Raw genomic sequence first — 14113 nt, forward strand, 5'->3', positions numbered from 1 at the left:
TTCTGCTCTACAGATGGGATCCTTGCTCTTCAATTAATTGTCTACCTCCTATATACTCTTGTACCTCCTGATACTGCACGCACCTGAGACAAGATTGCATACATCTAGAAGGGGCTGGAATCTCCAGTGACAGTCTAATGTCACTGCTCACAACCTTCCTAAGAAGGAAAGTCAACAGGCCCAACTTTGTTGAAGCTGCTAGTAGGCATTCACATCTATTCTGGTTAAGATGGTAACGGCTGTTATCTTCAAAGGTCAGGGTTCCTCAGCAGAGGTGCTTACGAGGATTGATCAAAATACTACACATAAAACACTCTGTGCACAGCTTAACCTTAATAAATTATTATTGTTATCATTGGTATTACTCTTACATTGACCTATAATTCTGTCTTTTCTCTGTCTGTCTGTCTGTCTCTCTCACTTTTATTTCTCCCCTCTCCTCCTCACTTATGCTCTTTCAGAATCCAGAATGTACATCCATAAGAGGAAGTGTATATCCATTAGGCACTAAACCAATCTGCAATGTCACCCCTGAATAATCGATTCTTTATTCTACCTGCTCTCGTGAGAATAAGACTACTTACTCCTAGGTGTTAAAATCCGAAGTTCACTTACTCCTTGTAATGCACTGGCGTTGTCAGCCTCCTGAACTGTATTTGTCTTTACAATCCCTTGGGTATTGTATGTGACCTATTTATGGTATGTATTTCTCTGGGGGAAACAGTACAGGACTCTTGTCAGGGGGACCCCAACTCAAAAAATGTTTCTGCCTTTGATCCAGTCACCAACCTCTCAAGCCTACTCCTCTGTGAAGACAGTCATTGCCCTGGAAACAAGTGTTTGCGGCCTTTCCATTCAGATAGTTGCCTTCCTGGACATTTGAAGCCCAGTCTTTCCTTGACCTCCTTCTAGCTCTCTGACCATTCTTCTGTCTGGATCTGCTCTAGTTTCATCAGGTTGAACTCAGAAAATGGGCAACACTGAGATCTTTCCATCCAGGCCATAGTCTCTTCCCTGACCTCTCTTTGTGGCAAACTCTATGACTCCTTCAGCCCCTAATCTCAACTTCTGAACATGAATTGGGAGCTTCCCCAGGAGAATATGGCTCCCTCTCTATCTGCATTAGTCAAGGCTCTGTAGAGGAACAGAACTGGTAGAATGTGTATATGTGTGTATTTAGTGTGTGTGTGTGTGTGTGTGTGTGTGTGTGTGTGTGTGTGATTTATTAGAGTGACTTATAGGCGGTAGTCCAGCTAGTCCAACAATGATTGTCTACCAACAGAAAGTCCAAGAATCCAGTAGTTGTTCAGTCCACAAGGCTGGATGTCTCACCTGGTCTTCAGTGTATGCAGGACTCTCAAAGAAACTGCCTCTAGTGCCAGTGAAAGAATAGACTTGCCAGAGAGAGTGAGGACAATCAGGCAAAGAGAGAGCAAGCCTCCTTCCATGTCTTTTACATAGGCTGCCAGCAGGTGGTGTGTCCCAGATTAAAGGTGGGTCTTGCACCTCAAAAGATCCAGATTAAAAAGGGCCCTTCCCACTTCAAATGATTTAATTAAGAAAAAAAAAATCTCTCACAAGTGTATGCAGCCACTTAGGTTTTAGTTAATTCCAGATGTAGTCAAACTGACAGAGGAACAGCCATCACATCCTCCTTCACAGCCCAGCCCGGCACTTCCGTGCTTCCATGTGGTTTTTCTGCTGACTCTCTAAAAGGAGCAGGCTTGCACACCAGACATTCCTTTGCTTTCTGAACTCTCCTACCAGCCTCGCTTTTCCTACGAACTGTAGATTATAACTTCCCAAGCACACTTTTCCTCTTCTGCCTTTCCCTGCTGTGACACATCACTGCCAACCCTGTACATCCTGACTCCACAAGGTCTTTCGAAGCCATTTCCCAAGAGACATGCATCAATTCTTATGAAGCTACTGTCACTGTGACATACAGTTGCTCTCCCCTCTGACCATGATCCCAGCTCTCTGCAGCCATCACTGCCCCCTTGGCTTTCACTCACCAGCCTATCCCTTTTAGAGAGATCTTCCTAGGCGTAAACTTGGGTTTTTTGTTTGTTTCGACACAAAAATCCACCAACAGCAATTGATCTTCCTGAATTACATTAAGAACCCACCACCATGATAGTCATCCCATACTTGGCTTCACCTACTGCATAGCTTGCAGCCTAGCTTCCACATCAACACAGGCCTGGGTTCAAATCTGGCTTTGCCCCTTCCTAACTACGCAGCCTTAGAAAAACTGCCTCATCCCAGTCTAAATAAACCAGGTGTTAGTGATATTCATCAATAGTTACAGGTAAGAGCACCACATCTATACAGCTCCTGGCCACAAAAGGTCAAACTATAGCTCCAGGCATGATGGCTTACACCTGTAATCCAAGAACCTTCAAGGGCTGAGGCAAGAAATTGCCCCAAGTTTGATATGAGCCTGAATTGTACTGTTATAGGCTAGCATCTGGTGCAGAGTGAGACTTAGTCACAAAAACAAGCAAAACTATGGACTCTTCCCCCACTCCTTAAATTTGAGTTGGTCTTGTGACCTGCTCTGGTCAGTAAATGCATGGCACCAGTCTTGTACAACTTGCCAGCTCCATGTTGTGGATGAACTTGAGCTAGCCGTCTGAAACAGCTGTGTGTGAGAGTGCCGTAGCTCTCCACTTTGTCTTCCACTAGGCATGCAACAGAGCCTGAGATCATCTTCTCTAACTAACGAGACAGTTTGCTGCTGCCGCTGCTGTGCAGTGACATTCTTCCCCACCGGGAAGCCCCCTGGCCAAGCCACAGGACTCTAAGCATTGGGTTTTTTTACTGTGTTAGCTATTCACGATCACTTGATGGTATGTGCAAATTTGGTTACTATTTTAAAAACAGTAAAAGTGAATAGACACACCACCAGACAGGGGTGCCATAAATGTAAAAGGAAGATATCCACATGATGCAGGACAGTCATTACAACCGAATTACCCTCATTCTGCACACTGCAGTAGCCCATGACTTGACAATTTACTGTTACCTAAGTGAACTCTCTTCTTTCTTATACACCTTGCTTATGAATTTTAAGCAGATAGAATATATTTCCCTCTCCCTGCCTAATTGCCCTCATCCTACCCATGACTTAAGCCTCACCTCAGATGCCTGATTCCTGATGAAACCTCAAATTTATCTGTAACTAAATAGGAGGGGATCAAAAGAATGAGATTTTTAAAGCCGAACAAACCTATCTCTGAATTCTGGCTCTTTGCTACCACTTGATTAGATATGCAATTTTGGCTAATATTTTAAAAGCATTTCCAAACTTCATCTTCCTCCTCTGTAGGATGGGTTGTTGCAAACATTAAATGACAATATCTGTCCTGCAATATGCATTCAACCATCATTGGATCCTTTCACCCTCCCCTCAGCCCAAGCCCCACGACTCCACGTCTACCATTCTGCACTTGGTTATAATCTTGAGTACTTGTTTTATACCCTACTCAAGAAAGGAGTGCCTTATTTATCTTGGAGTCCCATACAGTACCTTATACGGTTATTTTCACATGATAAACACTCAATAAATATTTATTGCATTGGAATTTTTAAATTGCCAAGTCTCTCAAGCAACATTGGAAGAGAAGCTCATTTTGGCTGGGTGGTCAGAGTAGGGTTTAGAGAAATCTTGGATGTGAACTGATGTGTGTGTGTGTGCTCGAGCATTTGTGTTTTAATGGGAGAGATTTTAAAAGGTGGAGAAGGTGGAGAGAGAATTTGAGGCAGATGTGAGTAAAACCACATTTGGGCTGTGCAGGACCATGCAGGAGGCCATTAGAATACAGGTTTCACTGGAGCCAAGAACTGAGGGCAAGACTAACAGGAGGGCTAGAGAAAGGGCATCTTTCTTGTTTGGTGGTCAAAGTCATGGGCTTTTTTTTTTTTTTTTTTTTTTTTTTTTCACATAATAGCGTCATGAAGAGGTTGCGACTACTGTCTCTTTTATGAAAAAAGTAATGTCTGTGCATTATAGCTAGTATGGAAAATTCCAATAAGAAACAGCAGAAATGAGAAAGTGCCTGTAATCTGATTCAGGGACCGAAGCTGTCGAAACTGTTATCTCTTTCCACACACACTTTTGGATTACAGGTATGAGGGGAATGTAAACATGTTACATACACAGAAATGTTTCAACTGCTGTCATTTCCCAGTGTTTTTATTATTCTCTTCCTCTTTCTGAACCACTTGAGAAGAGGTGGCATATGATGACCCACTAAATACTTCATTGTGGTTTGTTGTTGCTGTCGCTGATGCTGTTGTTGTTTGATGGGGACTCCTGTCTCCCAGGCTAGCCTCCAATTTACCATGCACCTTGAATTAAACTTGAACTTCTTCCTGCCTCCATCTCCTGGATGTTGTGATTACAGGGGTATACAGGTTATTGAACCCAAGACTTCATGAATGCTAGGCAAGCACTCTATCAACTAACTGAGCTACATTCCTCAGACATTCGATATGCGTTCCTTAAAAACAAGGACACTTTTCTAAATAACAAATGTATACCCATCACAATCAGAAAACAGGCATTGACCTAACACTAACATCCACCCACAAAACCCAAAATTTGCCAAATGCCCAATAGTTTCTGTGAGCCAATCCAAGATCACACATTACATGTAGACATCTGTCTTTTTAGATTCTCTTACAACCTGACAGAGTTCTTCAGTGTTTGATTATTTTTCAAGACCTTGCCATCTTTTGAAAGGTATTAGCCAGCTTCTTTTAATCTGTCAGTGAGTAGACTCCGTTGTGTGGAGGGAGCCTGGCAGCAGGCAGGCAAGCATGGTGCTGGAAGAGGTAGCTGAGAGCTCATATCAGAGACGCAAGCATGGGGACAGAGAGCTAACTGGCGATGGCATGGGCTTTTGAAACCTTAAAGTTCACTCCCAGTGACACACTTACTTCAACAAGGCCACACCTCCTAATCCTTCCCAGGTTCACCAACTGGGGAGCAAGTCTTCAAATCTATGAACCAATGGAGACTATTCTCATTCAAACCTCCACAGCATCTTCAATAAGATACAGAGTTGTGTCTCTGCCACCTAAGGAACCCAGACAGGAGACTTCAGGTTGTTACAGCCGTGGGCCTGTCAGAGACCCTGGTGTCATCCTCTCTCCACTCCTTGTTTGTGCCGTTGAGCTCATGGACCAAAATAAGAGTCCTTGTGTTTCAAGGTACAGGATGGTGGAGTCAACAAAGAGTGAAGAAAAGCACTAGACACTGTCTGAACAAGTGAACAAGTAATCCATTCTGAATAGTGGCTTGTAACTCACTACGGAATCATAAAACCATTGTCACAGATGATTTCCAGAGAATGGAATTAAGTTGAAGATACCTGAGTAAGCCATGTGCCAAAGGTATTTCTGCATAAAAAAAAAAAAAAAATGGATTTAATGGCTGTATTTGTGAATGTATGTGTGATGTGTTTGTGTGTGTGTGTGTGTGTGTGTGTGTGTGTGTGTGTGTGTGTAGGGGGGGTTGTATATGTATGTATTCTTGGGAGAGGGATATTGTCAGAAACTTTCAAAACCACTGTTACAAAGAAAGTTACTAGAAATGTCATACTTCTGTTTCATCCATCAGACAGATTTTAGTCACATGGCTATTCCAAACTGTGCAAATGACCAGGCAGTGTTCTCTTCGTTTGTTGATGAAATTCTAAACAGTCTTAGTAAATAAGAAACACAGAGCCAAATACAGAGGAAATAGCCAAAGAGATCAGAGCAATAGCCATGAATAGCTTGAGCTAACCACCAGCAGTAGCTTCCCCAGAGAGATTTTTTTTCCTGCCTGACTTGTGTTTTTATTGCCTTTCTGTTCTGCCTTCTCATTGGCTCTAAGCCCAGTCACATGACTTCCTCATCACTGCCTGTCTATGCAGACCTCCAGGTCTCTATGGTTGGTACTGGGATTAAAGGCTCATGTCACCATGGTTGGCTGTGTCCTTGACTACACAGAGACTCTGCTTGCCATGTGATCAGATTAAGGGCGTGTGCCACCAGACTTCTGCTTAATGGCTATTTGACCTCTGATCTCCAGGCAACTTTATTTACTAATATACAAATAAAACATCACATTTCAGCGCAAATAAAACATCACCACATTTGTTAGAGGCAGCCATTCCACCTGCCCCCAAATAAGAGTTTCTTATTACTTGAAAAGTTGAGGATAGAGGCAGCTGAGGGTGCAACTAAGAAGCACAATGCCAGGCTCTAGATTCAGTCCTTAGCACCAAAAATAAAGGAGGGTGGGCCTTTGGTGTTTCAGGACAGCCAGAATTCCACCAGCACATGACAATTGCTGATATCATCTGCGGCTATCACCACTGATGGATATTACTGACTGTAAGACATCTCATTCAGTAGGTAAGTCTTTGATAGTTTTGCACAATGATGACAAGTTGGGACCCCACAAGGTCTGTGTGAATCCTGCTTTGTCTTTCAGTTGTCTTGTCTGTAAAGTAAGGCTAATAACAGCGTCTTCATCATGTTTTTGTAAGGACTGAATGAGGGTGAGAGTTCGGATGTGTACCAGACCCATTCGTATTCCAGCGAAAGAACTCACTGATGCTGCTGGCTATGGTCATCAACCGAGACCTGAGGATGCCTAGAAAAGAGAGTGGCAGCATGGATGGATGCTGCTCTTGCTATATTTATTTTGATGATGGAGTAGTCACTAAGTCTGGGAAAGTTTCTTCATAGTAGCAGAAAAGACCAGAGTCATGGCTGGAGAAATGTCTTGGTGCATTTCCTGCACTTTCAGAGAACTCAAGTTCAATTCCCAGCACCCACATCAGATGGTTCACAACTGCCTGTAACTCCAGCTCCAGGAAGATCCAATGTTCTCTTCTAGCCTCCAGGGGATCCTCACATACATGGCACATATACACAGATGTGCATATGTGTAACTAAAAATAAATATTAGGGGAAAAAAGACCAGAGTGAGAAGCACAATGCTAGCCAGCAGTGAGAAATAATGCAGAATAACAGAAGTTCAGAGGAAGCCAAATCAGAGACACTGAAAAGACTGGAGTAAAAGTAGAGTTATACACACAGCATAACTTGTGTTATGCTTGATGGACCCTCACATTCATTCACTGACTCTTAGATTAATGAATAATCAAAAGAGGGAGAACAGTGAACTTAAATAACTTCTTGACTATGCCATAAACTTATTTTTATCCTCTTGTTAATACTGCATGGAGAGAATAGGGGTTTTTATCAGTAAGAAATTACATTTAAGTCGAATGCATTGTTTCATTAAAATCACAAAGCTTTTTCTTTTGCCTTCTGCATATTACGATTACTCTTTTTTTTTTAACACTAATTAAACACCCACCATGTGCTAAGTGGTAAGCAGAGCATGTGAATAAGATGGCTTTCACAATGCTGGACAGAAAACTCAAGGAGTAGGTCAATGGGAAAGGTGAAGGACTTGAGATTTTAATATTAATCTTAATGACATACTACTTCCAGGTAGAGTTGCAAATGTTCCCTAACTGGAAATATCAAAACAGAATTACAACTTCATCTATTGAAGGAGAAAGTGGACAGCTTGTCTGTGTTCCTTTCTCATCTCCAAGGATCATTGTTCACCTACACAAGAGGTCACTTGAGCCAGGACATGGCTACAAAATACTATAGATAATGTGTTGCTCCCTGTATTGACTGTGATATTTCTGAAAACATTTACTACTCTCTAGAATATGTTCATTCACTCACTGATGTATTCCTTGACTCAAGAAATGCTTATAAAGTTCCCGCTTGCTGCTGAGAAGTAAGGTATTAAAGGGCTAAAAACAACTTGTTTTTCCCCTAAACAAGAGACTGCAGTTTATGAAGATAGCTGTGGCTGAGATGAGCAATGGAGAATAAAAAGGTGATGCCCATCAGAGCCTAAGTCAAGTCATCCCAGGAGGCAAATACCTTACCAGTTCCCAAGGGGAAATGATTCTAGCTGAATCTTCAAAACTCAGAGGGCCTTACTGGTCAGGTGGAGCAACTGGGCTGAAACAGAGTGGGAGAGAACCAGTGTGGAGACTCAAGACATTGGGGAAGCTTGCTTGGGCTAGGCACAGGATGGAGCTTCACACTGGTGGGACTGTAGACAGAAGTTTTCCTGTGTCCTGCAACCATTTGGTCCCAAATCAACAAACAGAGGTGTATATTAATCACAAGCTCTTTGGTCTGTGGCTCAGGCTTATTGCTAGCTAGCTCTGACATCTTAAATTAACCCATTTCTATTAATCTATATTTTGCCATGCATTGCTGGTCTGCTGGCATATTTGTTCCTTGGGCAGCTGAATGGCAGCTGCTCTGAGCCCTGTATCTCTGTATCTCTCTTGGATTTCCCACCTGGCTATATCCTGTCTTACCATAGGTCAGAGCAGCGTCTTTATTAACCAATGGTAGCAACACATATTCACAGCATACAGAAAGACTGTCCCACAGCAGAGGACAGTGAGGAAAATAAGGAGATATGTCTGGATCCAGGCTCAGAAGTGCTTGTGTGCTTAAGATTTTCTATTTTACCCTCAGAAATAAGACAAAACAAAACATGGTATCCTTGTTCAACACTGGAGAGATGAAGTGACATTCAGGTTCAGCAAGATAATTCAAGAATGACTCTAATTTCATCCTTGACATCCTCAGGCTGCCCTTGTATAGCTCCTTTCCTGAGATTGGCCAGGTAGGAGCAGGTCTGCTTAGTCAGTACTGTGAGCTTGAGGGTAAGGATGCAACACCAAGACACCTACTACCAGAGTACCTAGTACATGAGGGGGCATACTGAAGAAGTGAGTCTAACATGGATCATCAAACCTAGGGTTACTGAAGCTGAGAATCTAGGGTCAAAAGTAAATTTAAACAGGCCAGGAAAAACTAAAGTGGTGAATGGCAGTGTAAGGAAGGTTCTTTGCACTTGCTTATAAGCTTCCATCTTGTGAGTTCAATATAGTTAGCAAGGTGTTACTTAGGCACTTAAAAAGTCTTGACCCCTGGGGCCAAATTATGATACTCTGGATGTATAGCCCCCACAGTAGAAAATCTGGGATTCTCCAGTGTTGTGGAACATCAGTGCAAAAGGAACATTACTCTGAAGTTGCCCTGTGTGGTATCTACTTTTTATAAAATTCCTCACCTGGAGTTATGTATTTTCACAGCAGCTGGCTCAGTGTCTGGCCTAGGCACTAAGCAGTAAGCTCTTATAGACAGAGAGTGAACCTGTGATGAGGCAAAGTCGCTGGTGTGAGTGCAGAGTGAAGAATTTTTAAGAAGAATCTGTTTTTCTCGTTTGCTACTAAGTCATTCACTAGTAATTCAAGTTCAAGAGCTGGAAGGTGGTAGTGCATGCCTTTAATCCCAGCACTCCATTCAGGAGGCATAGGCAGACAGATCTCTGAATTTGAGGCCAGACTGATCTAGAAAGCAAGCTCCAGGACAGCTAGAGCTACACCGAGAAATCCTGTCTCAAAAAAACAAATAATAATAATAATAATAATAATAATAATAATAATAATAATAAAAATAATAATAATATATTATTATTATTATTATTATTATTATTATTATTAAAGTTCAAGTCATCCAGGTGATATTGATAAAACATAAAATATACACCATTAATGTTTCTTGTTGCAGGATACTTATACACTGTGTGAAGATGTGTTGCTGTGATTGGTGTAATAAAGAGCTGAACAGCCAATAGCTAGGCAGGAGAGTACAGGCAGAACTTCCAGGCAGAGAGAGAACTCTAAGAAGAAAGGCTGGTTTCACAAGTGAGATGCAAGGGAAGCAGGATGTGCAGTGTGGAGATGAGATAACCAGCCATGTGGCAGAACACAGATTAAAAAAATATGGGTTAATTCAAGTTATAAGAGCTAGATGGTAAGAAGCCTAAGCTAAGGCCAAGCTTTCACAATTAATAATAAATCTCCATGTTGTTATTTGCAGGCTGGCAGTCCAGACAGGAAAGTCCTACTACAGTTTCTAATCCTTGAGGCTGTTTGTAATTAAGTTCCTGGGTCTGACTTTACAGGGGGTAGCCTCGTGGCTTCACTTTTATGATTGTTTCTTCTTTTGGAAAATGAATTTTATCACAATAGTTTGCCCTATCCCAAGGTAGGGTGGCGCTGTCATTTAAAGAGATGGCCTGGCTTGAAATAATGACGACTTCATATTTTACTATTGAAACACTGAGCAAAGCTCAAGCTCACTAAACCTCAGTTTCTGAATCTGAACATTGATGATGAGTATTTCTAGTAACAGGTTCTTTCCAAGGATGAAATGAAACAGTTCATTGTAAACACTTAGCACAGTGCCTACACTCAGTGAGGCATTGGGTGCTAGCTGTCATTATGATGACTCACAAGGCTTTAGGACCAAATGAGATCATCCCGTTAGAAACAGCACCATGCTCGAACCTAGCACCCACTCCCATATTATCTCACGTACAGTCGCCATTTCCTGACGCAGCACTGACTAAGCAGCTCCTCTGTTTTGGCTCTCTCTGCTGCTGCTGCAGCGTGCAAAGGGTATAACCCCTTCCTAGGCTCCATGTCTTGTCTCCCTACCCAGTGAACCCTGTGCTTCTCGGAATAGGAAGCACCATCCCTCCTCTGTAGTGGATGTTCACTCCATGGTTCTTTTGATTTGATTTCCTGATAATTCTACCACTCTGATATCTGTTTTTAGAGAACTTGGAGACTTTGGTGAAATGAAAATAATTAACCTCCTTCCTTCAGCTAGTCAAGGGGTCACCAAGACCACGAAAAGATGTTGGTTTTTTTATTTTTTTTATTTTAGAATAAAGGAAGAGATTGGTTGTGGTTTGAATTAGAAATGTCCCCCCATAGGATCATGTATTTTAATACTTTGATCTCTAGTGTGGTACTGCTATAGGAGGTTATGGAGCCTTTAATAGGAACAGCCTTGCTGAAGGGGTACACAGTGGGGGCGGGCTTTCAGGGCTTACAGCCTTGCTGAAGGGGTACACAGTGGGGGCGGGCCTTCAGGGCTTACAGCCTTGCTGAAGGGGTACACAGTGGGGGCGGGCCTTCAGGGCTTACAGCCTTGCTGAAGGGGTACACAGTCGGGGCGGGCCTTCAGGGCTTACAGCCTTGCTGAAGGGGTACACAGTGGGGGCGGGCCTTCAGGGCTTACAGCCTTGCTGAAGGGGTACACAGTGGGGGCGGGCCTTCAGGGCTTACAGCCTTGCTGAAGGGGTACACAGTGGGGGTGGGCCTTCAGGGCTTACAGCCTTGCTGAAGGGGTACACAGTGGGGGCGGGCTTTCAGGACTTACAGCCTTGCTGAAGGGGTACACAGTGGGGGCGGGCTTTCAGGGCTTATGGCCCCGCCCTGCTTCTTGCTGGCTGTCTATGCTCCCCATTGCAGTTGAGATGTGATCTCACAGCTTCCTGCTCCTGCCACCCACTGCCATGCAGGTCCCACTACTAAGGACCGCAGTCATTCAGGCACAGTCTTGCCGGCCTTCAGTCCCAGCACTTGGGAGGCAGAGGCAGGCAGATCTCTGTGAGTATGAGGCTGGCCTGATCAACATAGTGAGTTCCAACATGGCTACATATGAATATCTTTTCTCAATAAAATAAAACAAATAAAAAATACTGCAGCCGTGTAGAACCATAGGACAACAAAAAAGTTCCCTCCTTAAGTTGCTTTTGGTCAGAGTTTATCACAACAACAGAAAAGTTACTAATACAGAATCTGTCTGGCCCTTAATCTTTAAGACTCTCTAAGCCAAGATTGAGTTATTAGTATTAATATTGATTACACAATCATGAGGATTTTGGCTATAGCTCTGGATATGGTTAATTTTGTTGTTGTTGTTGTTGTTGTTTTGTTTTTGTTTTTGAGAGGGCTCTCACTAGGCAGCCCTGGTTTCCCTGGATCTTGCTCTGTAGACCAGGCTGGCCTCAAACTCACAGAGATCTGCCTGCCTCTGCCTACCAAGTGCTGGGCTGGAATTAAAGGCATGTGCTACCATTCCTACTTTTTCAAACTTTTTTGGGGGGTGGAGTGGGGCTGGGAATGTTTTAAATAAAAACCTACTTCATACTTTGATGTAGATTTTGTGTTCATTGCTTTCTGTTGCTGTGATAAGACACCATAACCAAGGCAACTTATAGAAGAAAGTGTTCAATTGGACTTATGGATCCAGAGTCTATGGGCAGAGTGAAGGCATGACAGCAGGAAGCTGAGCAGTAGCTGACACCTCAAGTCTCACCTACAAGCAGGAGGCAGAGGGCACACCGGGAATGGCAGTCTTTTGAAGACTCAAAGCCAGCCCCCAACAATGGGCCTCCTCCAACAAGGCCACACCTCCTAAATCCTTCCCAAAGAGTTCCACCAAACTGGGGACCATATATTCAAATCCACGAGCCTTTAAAAAATATTTAGATACGTTTGAGCTGCTACTCAGTTTAGTCAATAAATCTGTGAGCAAAAAAGAGTCCTTGTCTTAAATCCATCCTGTGGGGAACTACAGTGAAACTGTGAAAATGTCACTCCCTGCTTAAAGCTCTTCAGGAGCTCCTGGATTAGAGGAAGCCCGATGCCTTTGTCTTCAACACCCTCCTTCACTGCAGCTATAAAACCCTCAAACTTTTAGCTCCTTTCTTCACACTGGATGCTGTTAGTCTTTGTACATTTTTAGGATGCTTTTCTCTCCTCTGGCATGTTTAGCTCTTTCCTCCCATCCCTTCCCGACCCCACACACATATGACAGCCCTTTATCCTTGGTTCCTCTGCTGCCAAGTCTGCTAGAAAGCATTCTGTGGCCTTCCTTCTAAGTTAGAGTTAACATCCTTCCCACTGTAGCAGGTTCCTGGTTGCTTCTCTAGTGTCTCCCACACTATTTCATTAACTCGACAATTAGTTCTTGAATATTTACCGTGTTAGATACTAAGAATGAATTGACAAAGCCCACAGAACTCCTTCCTTCTCAGAGCGTATGCAAACTAAGGAAGCAAATTCTCACTGGGCTAACTGGTATAGGAACAACAGAAATCTGGCATGAGGGAGTGTCTGGACAAAGGGTAATAAGAAGTATACCCCGAATAGGGTTAGGGAAGACTGCCTCATCTACCTGTGCACATACTAGAAGGAGGTGATGGGAGGAGACCGTTTTCTGTGAGTTTTTGTATCTGCATGCCTGGGAGCAAGACACTAACTTACTTTTTGTTCTGGATTGTACTTTTGAATCTGTTTAGTCAACAGCCTTGCTGGGTACAGGTAATTTCCCTTTGAAGCAAAGGGAAATATTGTTTTGGGTCCAGGATATTACAGATATCTCCTTGGGCAAAGAATATTTTTGTTTGCATTTCATTTAAAAAGATTTGGGATCCTTATCTGAAGTTGGAGTTTCTCTCACTCAGTGCTACATGGAGGTGGCACCTGGCCCTCTTCACACTGCTGTGTGGGAAGCAGGTTTTGCAGGATATGCACAAAGGCTTACCCTCTGCCTCCTGCTGTTGCTGTGAGCAATAAAGTCCTTCCTCATTAAGCCAGGAGTCTCATGTCTTTGGCCAGTATCCACGAAGGTGTGGGAAGCTGGCTTGTCGGCTTGTAAATAGGGTAAAGTCCCAGATCTTTTCTGGTTATGAGCAGCAGGTATTCAAAAATGGAACATTTGAGACACAGAAAACAACAAACAGAGAGGCTCTGAGGTAGTTCCTGTGATTTTTTTTTCTCTTCCTTCCTTCCTCCCTCCCTCCCTCCTTCCCTTCCTTCCTTTCTTTCTTTGCTAAGATTGATTTATGTTTATGTTTTATTTGTATGGGTATTTGTCTGCATGTACATTTGTACCTGGTGTCCGTGGAGGTCAGAAGAGGGTGTCAGATCCCCCTGTGACTGGAGTTACAGATGGACATGAGCTTCCCTGTGGGTACTGAAAAGCATTAAGTGCTCCTAATTGCTGAACCATCTTCGCAGCCCCTCACTGTAAAGTTTTTTTTGACAGGGTTTCCCTGTGTAGCTTTGCCACTTTCCTGGAACTCACTCTGTAGCCCAGGCTGGCCTCGAACTCACAGAGATCCGCCTGCCTTCTTGGCCTC

Source organism: Onychomys torridus, chromosome 2 (genome assembly GCF_903995425.1).
Source record: "Onychomys torridus chromosome 2, mOncTor1.1, whole genome shotgun sequence".
NCBI classification, from domain to species: domain Eukaryota; kingdom Metazoa; phylum Chordata; class Mammalia; order Rodentia; family Cricetidae; genus Onychomys; species Onychomys torridus.